This window comes from Melospiza georgiana, chromosome 1 (assembly GCF_028018845.1).
Source record: "Melospiza georgiana isolate bMelGeo1 chromosome 1, bMelGeo1.pri, whole genome shotgun sequence".
Taxonomy (NCBI): domain Eukaryota; kingdom Metazoa; phylum Chordata; class Aves; order Passeriformes; family Passerellidae; genus Melospiza; species Melospiza georgiana.
Genome location: NC_080430.1, coordinates 146,277,514 through 146,289,788, shown reverse-complemented (window position 1 = coordinate 146,289,788; position 12,275 = coordinate 146,277,514). Strand labels below are relative to the sequence as shown.

The following is a 12,275-nucleotide window of genomic DNA, read 5'->3' as shown; positions in this document are numbered from 1 at the left end:
ATAAAAAGCATCAATGCAAAACTCTCCTCTAATGCCTTAAAACCAAAGTTATTGCCATTACCATGCTCCAGCTGATGGCTCTTCCACCAGGGCTCCACAAGGGAGCCTTGTTCCTGCTGTCCTGGTGGAAGCAAAGCTCAATGTCACCTTCTGCTTTCTCTTGCCCCTCCTCTTCACAGCTCTCCTTTCAGTGCAGGTTTAACCCAATTCTGCTTAGTTTGTAAAGCTTGACAAGATCCCTGCTCAAGGTGCTAAGTTTGTAAGGTGCATTCATTTTTCATTTCAGACTCTGCCTCTCAAGCTATCTACAGTTCAGCATTTAGGCAGCACATAAAGCTGTGGCTGGTGAGCTGAGCAGAAAAAAGAGATGATAAATGAGTTAATACTGAGTTTGTCACAAGGCAATTTGCTGTATGAATTAAAACACAAATTGGCCCATGGGTTTAGGGTTTAGCAGCCCTGCTACAAAATATGTTAGTGCAGAAATCTGGTGATAGTGTGTTTGAAGGTCTGTCTTTGTTGGCTGTCCTCTCCTTCTGGCACAAAGTCAAAAGAATAGAGAAGAGCCCTGTGCTCATATGAGTGATGCTTTAGAAGGGGAGTGTCATATGCATGCATTAAATTAATCTCCTCTGCTTGGGGGGAGCTGTCTGCTGAGCAGCATCTGTCCATAAAGTATTATGTACTTGTGGTCCCATTTCCTGAGATCTAGTGCTTTTTTATGTTTAATGGTGCTCTGAGCTGACCTTCTCTTCTTTTGGCAGGCACAGTGACCATTGCTGTTCATTAAAGTAGCACCTGACTCCATGCCAGAGGGCAGGACCCCATGCCATGGACCAGTCCTTTCCTACAGCTCCCAACAGCTCCTATTATGAAAACCTGAGGGCAGTCTAGACCTGTAGGAGAAAGGATTTAACATGGGAAAATGATAAATGCCACATTAACCTCCATTTTTAAAAAATTTGATGCAGTGCAAACATGTCTAAGAGGGCAGCTCACCTTGCACTCCCTCTCTTGCAGCCTGAACACATCAGGCCTGGGTCCATGAGCTTTGTGCTCCATCACAGTATCCCTCCATCTCAGATTGTCTCTGAAGGGCTGCACTTTTCAGCCACAGTCTGGCTTCACTTGGTGACCAAAAGTTCATTTTATCCTGTGACAGCCTCTTCAAAACTGATAATTTCCTTTTCACCCATGGCAAACTGAATAATGAGGAAAGGAGCACACAGCTGTGTATAGATTTGGTTAATGCCAACCATAAATGTCCTAATGAATTCTCATAAATCCCAGCCAGTCTAGGAAACTCCATCTCAATGCATGAGAGTCTGCAGGGACATATTCCTCTCTCTTTTACATGTCCCATGGGCTCCATGTGCCTGCAGAGCATCCACCAACACTGAAGTCTTTTCACCACAGGGCAGCTGTGGTAAAACATTCCCTAGATCCCTGCTGTAAGCTTGGGAAGAACAGGCTGTGGAGGACAGTAGGACCTTTCAATGAGCTACACCACTCCCTTGTTTTTCCAGGAATTGATCACTGTAATTTTTTTTTTAATTTACCCAGCCATCCTAGGCAGTAATGCATACATGTAAAATTAAATGCTTGTTTAAAATAATATGCAGAACTTCCTCAGTCTTCTGGCTGCCTGTTAGGTTACCAAGCATGCTACCAGTCATGGTGCATTTATTTTCCTTAACCTGCCTTAAGATCAGGAAGCACTGCCTTATCTTTGAGAGGGAAAGCTGAAGCAGAGTGGGTAAAGCCTTGATCCTCAAAGATGCATGGGTGAAATGGGATCCAGAGGAAAGCAGCCATTCAAATTATGAGATTCTTAACTAACTTGAAAGTTTTGGGCCTATGAGACTTCTCAAAGTGTCTTTGCAAAAGCAGGGAACTGAGCCCAAGGTTCTGTGTGCTTAAACAAACAATTTGTGGTGATCCAGACTTGATTATGCATAGGGAAAGGTAAGAAGCTATTCAAGTGTTAAACATTCTTTTCTTCTGAGTGAGTTTGTGAGGAGCTTTGCCCTTGTCAGCTGCAAATGTGAAGAAGATTAAGCCCAGGGAATGAGGGTACTTTGTTAGATGTCACCCTGGGAAGTTTTCTAAGCCGCAGATCACAGAAAGAGGCTTTCCTGCCTTGAAAGGCAGGTGCCAGCTGTGGCCCTTAGCTCCTCTTGGGGTGTTTCATCTCTGAAAAATTGCCTGGATCTGTCAAAGATCTGAGATCTTAATTTCTGTGGCCTCCTGGAGACTGAGGAGATGAATTCTCCCACAGGTTCTAATTATGTTAAGCTCCATCCTTCCTCTGCTTCTTCTGCTGTGTTGTTGTGATTTGCATCCAGCCTGTTCCCTGGGCTGCTGAGTCAGTGCCAAAGCAGAGGCCCCTGGGTTCCTGCTCTTTGACACTGCTGTTTGTTTGCAAATACTCAAAAGCAGAATGACAATTGTTAGTGCTCCCAAACCCTCTCATTTTGTTACCAACGCAGTGTAGAGAGAGAGGGGAAGAAGCTCTGTCTCAGCCCTGGGAGGGCTGGGTGTTAGGGAAAGTTGTAAAACAATTAAATTGTTTTAAACAAGATTTCCTGGTTAACCAGAGGGCCACCTGCACAAAGCTGATCCTCACTAAGCCTTGAATCATATTTTTATTCAAGAGTGGCAAATTTTTATTTGATCCCAGTGGTCCTCCTTGATGAGGGATGTAACACTTGGGGCTTGGGGTTCAGAAGAAAGGTCAAGCACTGGGATCTTCAGCTGAAATCTGTGGGAACTGGGAACAAGATTTATGGACCTGAAGTTACTGGTGAGTTAAATGTATGAAAATCAAGTTTTTTTTGTTCTAATTGGCTATGATTCAATGATCCTGGGTGGAATGACAAGGCAGGAGATTCCTGGAAGTGATCAAATTGTGCTTAGATAAGGCACTTGTAAATAGTAAACAAATTATTCTTGCAAGTGCAGAATTGGTTATATGGGCCAGCCCTTTTAGTGTATTTATTTTGGAAATGTCTTATATAAGGTTATGATATATAAGTAGTAATAAATTATGTTTGCTGGGGTGCTCACATAGAATCGCAGGCCAGCTGGAATATAGAAAATGAGCAGAAGAGCCTTACCCAATCCAGATGAAGATGTCAATGCAAGGATATTCACAACAGATCTCCACCACCAGTGGCAACAAGAAACTCCCTCTGTTTGAGAGATTTGACTCCTCACATGTGCTGTCCTGGGCCAAGATCCCAATAAACTGTTCTCCTCTTCAACAAACACTGTCCCTGAGTGACTATGGACAGAGGTGCTACCAAAATGTTCCAGAAGGATCAATCCATGGACATAAAGCACTGGGCTCTCAAAGCTAATGGTGTGTTTAACAATATCTCCCTCAGCCCCAGTTCCTTGTGTTTAAAATAGGGATGTTAATATTCTTGAAGTCTAATGAAAACAGGTCCCTCTTGAAGTGCATAAGACAATCATGATGAACTCAGAAAAAAGTCAACAATGAATTCAAACTGTGCAGAGTTTGAATAAATTGTGACAAAAATGGTGTAGAGCTGCCATTGAACAGGGGCACTGACTTGGAGTTTTGGATACATACCTGATTTTATGTGCAATGAATGGGGTGGGGGCCCAGTGGAAAAACACGTCTGTGATTAAGTCATTAAAGACTTTCACAGTACCCTTAAAGAATTAATAAAAAGGAATGGAAAGTTACATGCTTGTTCCATTTTTGGTATTTTCTTGACTGCTTAGTGCTTTGACTGTAAATCTTGCTATTGTGTCACATACATTTCTGGACCTAAGTGGTAATAAAAATCAGTTCATTAGGGCCAAAAAGCTCATTTACCATATTCCCTTAGAACTTCTTGATGGAATACTTTGTGTCCCATGAGACTGGCTTTATAAGAAGTGGAACATTTCTTTTTCTTTTCATAAAGTTTTACCACGACACATGCAATAACAAACACTGTGCTATACCAGGATGTGTTTGTGTTTACTCTGCCTGAGATTCCCCATCAGCCCTCACCACTGTTAATAATTCTGTCAACGAAGCTGAGATTTCCATGGGAAGCATATAGGCAAAGTTAAACAGAGCGAAGGACTAAGGAAAAACAAGCAAATTGCATCATGGAAATCTGTGTCCCTGCTGTGTGCTAACAGCATACCAGCATATGGAAGAGTTGCCAAAAAAGGGATTAGGGAACTTCAGAGTTCCTTAGAGAGAAACCAGGGCAGACATACCTCGCTAAAATGTAGATTGGTTTTTCTTGTGGATGCAGATAATTCTTTTCTCTGAGCTCATTTCTGTCTTCCTTCATTCAGTGTCACTCGGAGTGTCTTGATGTATTTCTCTATTTCTGTCTGAGCTACCCCATGATTTTAGATTTATTTTGGCAACATTTTATCTGAGCCGATATCTCTGCAACAGCTATGTTTAAAAAAAAAATCAACAAACCATCAAAATCCCTCGCAAAACCCCAAAATACCAAGCGATGCTAATGTCAAGTTTGATTTAAGAATCAAGTGTACATACCCACCTCGAGCAGGCATAAAGCATTCCATAGCCTGTAAGTTACTGCTACTGTGAGAAAAAGTAGAAACTTCCCAGATATTAATGAGCACCTTGGAATTGCAGAGTTCAGGATTGACAATGAGATATTTGTAAGTAATGCTGTGTTAGTCATGAGTTGCAACTTGCCCTTATTTTACAATTAATCCTGAAAGACAGGAAGGGATGTATTGTCCTTGCTGTGTAATTGTGTTACAGAGGTTCCTTCATTAAACTCTGCAGTGGCAGCTGAGCACTTGTGGTTGTGCAGTGGGTGCTTGTGAAGCACAGCAGTGACCCTGCTTTCAACTGCATTTCAGGGAGCCAGCAGGAATGGGCATTCCTGCACATGCAGCACAGCCACAGCAGAAGTGAAGAACATCCCAGAGAGAGACACTTCTCTGCTTCTGGTTGTTTCCAACCCTCTTTACCCCAGAGCAGATCACAGAGAAATTAAAGATCAGACATGTTATAAGTGATGTGTCCCTGTACAAGACACCTCTGAGGCTGGGGATGTTCTTGGCCCATCATCAATCACATAATGGGGGTGAGCCCCTTGCTGGGCAGCAGTCTTCATCAGCTACTGAGTTTAGACCCAGCAGCTGGGTGCATTGCAGGTGTGGTCATACTGGATTACAGAGATGCCTGGCTAGAAGTAGGCTCATCTTTTAAAGTTTCATGTCATTGGTTTGATAGGGGGAGTTTTCTCCTTCTCCATTCATGCTGAAATGCCAGCCAACACAGACAGGTACTTACCTGCTCTTCAGTCAGGTTCTTTCCCAGTTCCTTCCCCTGCAAACATCAATCATAGATTCACAGATTGGCTTGGGTTGGAAGGGACTTTAAGGATCAACCACTTCCAACCTCCCTGCCTTGGCAGGAGCTCCTTCCACTGGACCAGGTCGATCAAAGCCTCCTCCAGCCTGGCCTTGAGCACTTCCAGGGATGGTGCATCCACAGCTTCCCTGGGCAACCTGTTCTAGTGCCTCACCATGCTCACAGGAAAGAATTTCTTCCTAACATCTGATCTAAACCTATTCTCTTTGGATTTGAAGCCATTGCCCTTTGTCCTATCACTACATGCCCTTGTAAAGAATCCCCCTCCTGCTTTCTTTTCTTATTAAACTGGTTTTCCCTGGTCTGAGCTAGGTTGGCTTGTTAGGACAAGTGCTAAGCATCAGGAGATGTCAAAAGGGTTCAGCCCCCCTTTGCATGCTGGCTCCTGATGAGTGCAGGGAAAGGAGCAAAGCTGAGGAGATCAAGCTGTCTGACATTGCATGTTCCCATCAACCTTTATCTGGGCAGGCTGAAGCCTGCCAGTTATAGCCAGGAGTCAGAATAAGCTTCCTAGCTGGAGCTGTGCATTTTAATTAGCTGCTGTGCACTTGGTGGCTGAGCAGTGGCATAAAGCAGCTTTTTTGTCTGGATTTTTAAAAGCTTTGAAAAGATACTTTACAGAGATGATTTTCTCGTTTTATTAATTTTCTTTGGGAAGGTGCAGAGTCTCTTTAGGTAAATATTTCTTACAACAAGAATGTTAAATTTTTTATGTGCCAGATCTTGAGACACTGCACACCAATACCGTGCTGTTGAAGCCAGGAGTTATTCTGATTTATATCAGCAGCAGATGCAATCTGCTCAGGAAAATGGGGGGGGGAAAGTAAAACAAAAGATAGAATAGGGAAAGTGAAAAGGAAAGAACAAATTCTGGCAGTTTGCTGTTTTAATTAACTTCACTTTTCAACCCCCAGAATATTAATTTGGCCCCATTTACCCTGCTGTAGTTGGAATGAGATAGCTTACAGGCAGTCATTGAAAAACCTTTGGCTAAGCTTGGTGGAGCTGATGGAAAGGTTTGCCTCATTTTAGTGAGTCTGAGGGTAGACATTGGTGGATGTTTTCAAAGAAATACAGACCCTTATCAATTTTTTTCTCCTGCTGTGTAGGGGAGATGTCTTAGGGCTGTTGTTGCCTTTGTTCCTTCACAATGCTCCTCTGCCAACCTCAGTGCTGTCAGAGGCTTCTTGCAGGGGAGGATTCCAGCTCCGGAAAGTGATTCCCATTTCTTTTATTTTTAGCATCAAGATGTCTTTTATTCTGGCTGAAGGACAAAATCCCTTTTCACAGAGTCTGCTTGAACAGCAGAAATGAGTGGCTATTAAAAGAAGGCTTACTGTAAAATAGGATAATAACCTAGTTATTTTGCATTTCTAAGTCATTCTTGAATTGATATTTCCTTTCCTACAATGTACACCAATTAAAAGCCACTGAGCAGTAAAAAAAAAGCAGTCTATGCAATAATCTGACAGAGAATCATGAGCTGTGAAATGAAAGAATTATTTTGTTGCATTAATGTAAGAAACCATAACGAATTCTTACAAAGCACATTTTGTCCTGGACTATTGCTACAAATGTCTTTTAAGTCTTGTAAATGTCTTGTATATTTTAATGCCTTTTATGTACAAATAAACATAGGTGACACATTAGGTTTCAAGGACAGCTTCTCTTCTTGCCAGTCCCCTCAATGCTCCTTGAATGCCCTTCATACTTCCACTTGAGCACAGGTACAAGGGCTGTGCAAGGCTCTCTTAATCCTGATGCATTAGATCAGACAATATAAAAATATTCCACCAAAAACAGGGGGGGGGGGGGGGGGGAATTCTTTTTGGAGGGCAAAACAATGACTAGGAATGAATGTAGCAGGATATTCTCTATTAGTTGCTAATAGTTAAGAATGATGCATTTGAGTGCCCCTGAGGTTAATGGGAAGTTTGGGGCAGCCCTCGGTCAAGCTGTTTAGCAAATATCACCAAACCCCAGCCTCAACTGCACTGCAGATTGGGATGCAAGAGTGGAAGAGGACAGATGAAGCTTGTAAACAGACAAGGCACTCATTATGCTAACTTGATTGTAGCTAATTAAAAAGGGATATTAGCTGATTGGATTACAGGGGATGGAGCAGAATGACCCTTTGTTCATGCCTGTGCTTGCATCAGTAGGATTCTCTGTTCTGTCCAAGAGCGTGTCTGCATTATCCTCATTCCGTTTCTTCTCGCCTGCTTTCAGGGACAGATGCTCCCTCACAGTCTGCTCTCCAGAGCAGCATGCCAAGCTCCCCAAAAGCTCTGTGCAAGGCTGGCTGGTGCTCTGTTGCTGTGCTGTCAGGCCGTGGCAGGCAGAAGCTGCCACAGCGCTGTGTTGCTCGCTGGCTGTCTGCGTGGGTGTGCAGAGCTGCCTGCTCTGATCCCAGCTTGGAGCAGAGGATCAGGAAACCACATCCAGCACCTTTCAACACCATGCCAAGCAGGGCCCTTATTTCTTCCATGTTGTTTGACATCCTCTGTTTCCATAACAGCATCTTTTGCCACATCCCTGGCAGCGTTCAAGGCCAGGCTGGATGGGGCTTTCATCGAGCTGGTCTGGTGGAAGATGTCCCTGCCCATGGCAGGGCTTTGGAACTGGGTGGTTTTAAGGTCCCTTCCAACCCAAAACCTGCTGTGATTCTATGAAGTTTCTTGTGCAAACTTTATCGAATAATTAGATGGAATTATTGTGCACCTACTCGATGTGAGACAGATGCTGTCATTCGGGTTAGAAAAGCAGCAATAACAGAATATGAATTTTGGAACTAAATATGATAAAAGCTAAAACAAAGCCTGACATTCCTGTTTCAGTCCTTCATACAAAATAACAGGATACCATTGCATAATCTTTTTAGTTCTTGACCTGTGAAAACACAGCTCTTAGAAATGCAGTCTTGGCTGTGTACTAATTCTCCTGCCTTTCAGAGGACTGAGGTTGTTATGATTTGCCATGGCTGTCTCCTGTTTTAAATTCAGAGCAGAATGGCAGACAGACAGAACTGCCAGAGCAGGCAGCAATGTTAAGAAGCCTGAAGAGAGGCTTGCATATATACTGGGCAAGGAGAGAGGGATGTGAAGTCTTTTTCTGCAAAGAGATGAGCCAAGCAGGGCTATTTCCAGATTTTCTAGCTGTCTGTGCCCCTCTCATTCTGTTAAGAAGGCAGACATAGAATCACAGTATTGACACTAGAAACTGCTCAGTTCATTGATCATTTGAAAATAGGGTGACCACCAGAATTAAAAAGATAAGAGGAATGATAATTAAAAAAACTTGGCACTGCTTATTTATTGATGAACCAGCATATCTTGGAGTTGGAACGACACTATGGCTGATTCACTGTGCATAATTGTTTGTTAAAAGCATTATTTTTACCCCATTTGGTGTTTCTGTCTGTTAAAGTCACAGAACATCAGTTCAGATTTCATCTTCCCCATCTTTAGCCCTATTGGTGGGCAGGTCCCCAATGTGCTCATTTAGGCCCATGGGACAAGCATGGAGAAAGGCCAGTGCTTTCAGAGGGCTGGGATCTCAGGACAGGTGTCCAACACAGTTGAACATATTCTCTTCTGGAGATGCCTTTCTCCATAAACTGCAATTATCAACCTAATGGCTTGGTACAAGGACACTCTTAGATATCCAGGGTAAACTTGGCTGACAGAATCTTTAGGTATTTATGATCTGATTTGAAGATTTTATTGAGACTTTTGTTATAGTCAAGGCAAGTAGAGTGTGACAATCATCTGAGGTCTTCTTGAGATCATCTCAGCCTGTATGAAGATTATTCCTGTAACTCATAGTTTTTACGAATAATAGGAATAATTTACTAGATCTCGTCTTAAATTCCACTGAATGACCTGGTTAGGTGTCTGCTGACTACAAGGAAATTTTTGGTGACTTGCTCAGATACAGACATTCCTAGTTATAGATCTTCTTGTGAAATAAGAAAAATGCTATCTCACAATTGATCTGAAGTTTCTTATCAAGAAAAATGTTGATCACTCAGTAGTGAAAACATTTGTATTGCCATTATCCCATTGAGAGATAGAACAGTTGTCATAGTGCATGCAAACATCAAGACCTGAGAACACAACCCATGATTTTTTCATTTTTAGATAACAAATATAGTATTCATTGCCCCTTGTTTTTAAGGCTACTGGTTATCTAATTTTGCCTTGGAAGTTTAGTTTCATTCAGGTATCTGGAAATGCAGAGAGAAAAAAGAATCCCTTTTAATAACAAAGGATCAGGACCTGGTACTGAAATAAAACCTTTGATATGGGGAGGATTCAAGAATGATCCAAGAGCTGTTAAGGGAATCTCAGTCAGATTCCAGAGATGCTCCTGGCATTGTGGTTAGAAATGAAAGGTGCTGACATTATTACTCCTCTGAATCCTGGTATATTAGATTGGTAACAGCATACCCTGATATGACAAAGTAGGGCAGACACAGCAGGGAGCAGGGCTGCTGAACAGTGGATTTTTGGCTGCCCTAGGACAGGTGAATAGCAGCAGGTTTTGTAGTCAGAAAATAGAGCACTCTTACTGTGGGGGCCGTGTGACCCAGCAACAGCCACCTTGTTTGAAGGGAAATGTGGTCACTGATGTCACTCCAAACAGCAATGCAGGCAAGCGAGGACATGGAAATCTGCTTTGAAAGATGGAAATTTATTTTAAAAGTGGTTTGGATTTTGGATTTTTTTTTCCTTTATTACTTTTTTATTTGCTGGGCTTTGAAGAAATATTTAAGCTTTCTGCTTTGTGTGGATTGGTGCCTATTTCATGTTGAAAATATCATTTAGTTGCAAATCCTATGAAGGCAAACTCATTGCTTTGTTGCCTGGATAGTTTTTTGTCTCATCTGCAAGGTCTAAATAAGAATTCTTCCACAAATATCTGTCTCTCTTCAGTGAGAAAGTAAAGATAGTGATAGAAGGATTAATATACAAAACCTTGATCCACAGTTCCCTATTCTGCCTAAGTTCTGAGTAGTGTCAATAATGCTGCTTTGGTTTCTCACAGGTCCTTTCCAAGTTTGCTGTTTAGAGTTTTTACTGTCTGTCAAAAGTTACATGGAGTTCATGTCCTCTGTTCTGAAATGGGGAGAATTCAACATCTAAAAACATTTCAGTAAGGCATTTCAAATTCAGTAAATGTGTTGATTTTATATTTTAAAGTTCAGCTAAGGTGAGGACCTTGGAATGATTGCTTTGGAAAGGTAAAGTAGCTTAGCATGAGCAGCTGACACATCTAAATTATACATTTTACTCTTGAATGCTGTAATTGGAAGAAGTTTGGATAAGAGTGGATTTTGCTGCGTGAGTGTTCACAAGATGCCCCTTTAAAGACCTTTACCATCCTATTTTCTGTGATTCTCACTGTAGAATGAATTGGAAAGTATGTAAGGAATTTGACTGAAGAGTTTCATTAACCCCCAAACTTTCTGAAGGTCATTTTCTTGACTGTGTCCCTAGACATACAAATTTGGACTACACTGAAAAACAGATTCCCCTGAATATGGGATTGAGATAGAATGGATATAGAACAGTTTAGCTACTTAAATTCCAATGCCTGTTTCCCACAGCTATAAAAGTCATCAAGTATCTACCCTACACTATCCCTCTAAAACTTGAAAATAAAAATTTCCTACAATATTTCCTACAATTCCCTGAGAAGTTAAAAACAATAATGGGGGACATAATTTCATAATATTCATCATGAGAATAAACTTTTGGTTTAGGTTATTTTTGTTGTTGGGTTTATTTGACTGTTGTTTTCTTTGGTGATTTTTTTTTTTTAGTTGAAATAGGTGAGATGAGTTAGTACAATTTATTTCATCCTCCTGTTAATGATAACCGACCTGTCCATCTTTACCTACATCTCATCCAAACCCTGAGGTTTATTGATTTTGAGAAATGGTCCATGTTTTGTTCTGGAAGTGAAGTTATTATCAAACCATACTGATAGGCTGGATATTTGATGGCTCTAAGAATTCTGTCTTTAGAAAGTGCCAAAAACCTTTTCTTTCTTTCTTTCTTTTTTTTTTTTTAAATTTTTTTTTTTGTCTGTGATTGACAATTTCAAGAAGAACTACAGCTTTCCACTTTCCTTGCAGACATTATCTCAGTGAGGCTGTTATATTTTCCTTTAACTTTCTGTGAGTTATGTGCCATGCTTCCAGTGGCAGCAAAATCATGCCCCCAAAATTCTGTAGCTGTGAATCAAACACAGCTTCTCCCATTAATGGATTATTGACTAGGAGAGCCTGGAGTTGCTGTATGATTCATTTTGCCATTCTTGTGAACACTGAGCTTCAGTGTGTCATTTGACCTACATACTAACCTGGGAAACTGCTCTACAAAAGACATTCAAAGTCAGATTTTGCCTAGTTTATGTTAACAGAATTCCCTAGAGATTTTTATCGTGCAGTTGATTAATTTATTACTAGAACACATTCTAGGCAGCACTGAGATCATTCTTTTAATTTACTTCTTGTGACCCATTCTGCCCTCCTTCTATTTCAGTAAATTTTATTCTCTGTCTCTGACTAGTAGTTTCAGCTTAGGTTCATAGAGTCTGCATTTGAAAAATAAGTATTAGGTCATCTAGGACAACTTTTGTCATTACTAAAGCTGCTGTGTAGGTAACACATGGGGGCATCATCAAAGGCATTTCTGTACCAAGGATGTATCAGAGTGTTTGGCAGTGAATTCACATCACAGGACAGAGTTAACCAGACTGTTTTCCATCCCCTGCTCTTTGCTAGGTGCCTCTGCCTTGAATCAGTCACAGAGTGAAAATTCATCTGAGCTTCTGATTTGACCCATATTGCTTTTCTGAGCTACCTTGTAGTGGATTTGAACACAAA

General features: G+C 41.4%; 1 protein-coding gene across 2 annotated transcripts in view; it reads left to right on the top strand.

Moving 5' to 3' along the window:
• KCNQ3 (potassium voltage-gated channel subfamily Q member 3) overlaps positions 1 to 12,275 on the top strand; it is a 195,412-nt gene that overhangs the window by 71,860 nt on the left and 111,277 nt on the right. The window lies entirely within an intron of this gene.